This window comes from Montipora foliosa, chromosome 7, assembly GCF_036669935.1.
Source record: "Montipora foliosa isolate CH-2021 chromosome 7, ASM3666993v2, whole genome shotgun sequence".
Classification (NCBI taxonomy): Eukaryota; Metazoa; Cnidaria; class Anthozoa; order Scleractinia; family Acroporidae; genus Montipora; species Montipora foliosa.
This window is the reverse complement of record NC_090875.1, coordinates 39,885,298-39,886,600: the sequence shown is the minus strand read 5'-3', so window position 1 is coordinate 39,886,600 and position 1,303 is coordinate 39,885,298. Positions and strand designations below refer to the sequence as shown.

The 1,303-nt window shown below is 38.7% G+C and overlaps 1 non-coding gene across 1 annotated transcript; it reads left to right on the top strand.

Annotated features, from left to right (window-relative positions):
- Positions 1-175: 175 nt before the first annotated feature.
- Positions 176-248, top strand: Trnas-aga (transfer RNA serine (anticodon AGA)). The gene has a single exon. It is a non-coding gene; the product is annotated as a tRNA-Ser (tRNA).
- The last annotated feature ends 1,055 nt before the right edge of the window (positions 249-1,303 follow it).

Sequence of the window (1,303 nt, the reverse complement as noted above, 5' to 3'; positions counted from 1 at the left end):
TCGGTGATCTGGTCGGATGCTCTAACCACTGAGCTACTGGAGACACCATGGTGAGCAAGGGTGAAATGTGGGTCTTTGACTCGAGCTGCATCACACAGCTACAGAGTCAAATAACGACTGACAGCATAGATCATAACTACATCATAACTGCATTTCCCCCCTGCTCACCATAGAGTCTCCAGTAGCTCAGTGGTTAGAGCATCCGACTAGATCACGGAGGGTCGTGGGTTCAAATCCCATCTGGGGATCGGATTTTTCTGAGTTCCCAGTAGGTTCCTGTCAACATTTAATATGTGTATATTATTCTCACATTCGCTCATATTTCTTTACTCCTAAGAAAATCAATTGAACGCCCATAATCTTTGCAATGTTCATAACTCACTGATATAACTTCAAATGCAAGTAGGTTTGCTATCCGAGCATATCGAATATATGCATTTAACTGATGAAATCTTCCATCTTTGCAGCAATAAATTCAACTGAGCTTTAACAACTCAAATTGTAGGCAACGCATACCATGAAAATGGTAGCAATAAACGCAACAAAGCTCATTCATGATGATTATTGCCCATAGATGGCAGCAATAAACGCAACATAGCTTGGTCATAACTATGCCGATAATCTTCACAGCGTTTACAACTCACTGAAAAAAAAAATCAAATGCGAGCACATTGGCTTAGCCGAACTTATGAAATATACGCGAGTGATGAAATCTACCATCTTTGCACCAATAAATTCAATTGAGCTTTAACAATTGAAATTGTAGGCAAAGCCTACCAGAAAATGATAGCAATAAACACGACATAGCTTATTCGCATTATCCCCATAGCAAGCAGCAATAAACGCAATATACTGTAGCTTAATTATGATTACGCCCATAATCGTTGCAATGTTTAAAACTCACTGAAAATAATTCGAATGCAATCACATTGGCTATCCCAGCTTATCGAATATACGTAACTGATGAAACATCTACCATCCTTGTAGCAATAAATCAATTGAGCTTTAACAATTGCAAACTTTGCATCACTGATGCAAAAAAGAGCACGTTCTGCAGCTGAGGCTTTCTCGATGAGTTTCGATGACCGCAACGTTTTGCTAAAACAACAATCTCGCAAGCACTTGAATTCAAGTGTCGTAATCATGGTAAATAGTGGGATTTTTTAGGTCAACATCAAAAGCAGTTGTTGCTCCTTTGCATTTGCAAAAGTCTAAAGAGCGCTTATTTATTTTTTGTTGGCCAAAAAGAACAAATTGCTATTGAAAAACATAAGTGACCCTTGGTTTTTGATGACTAACGTCG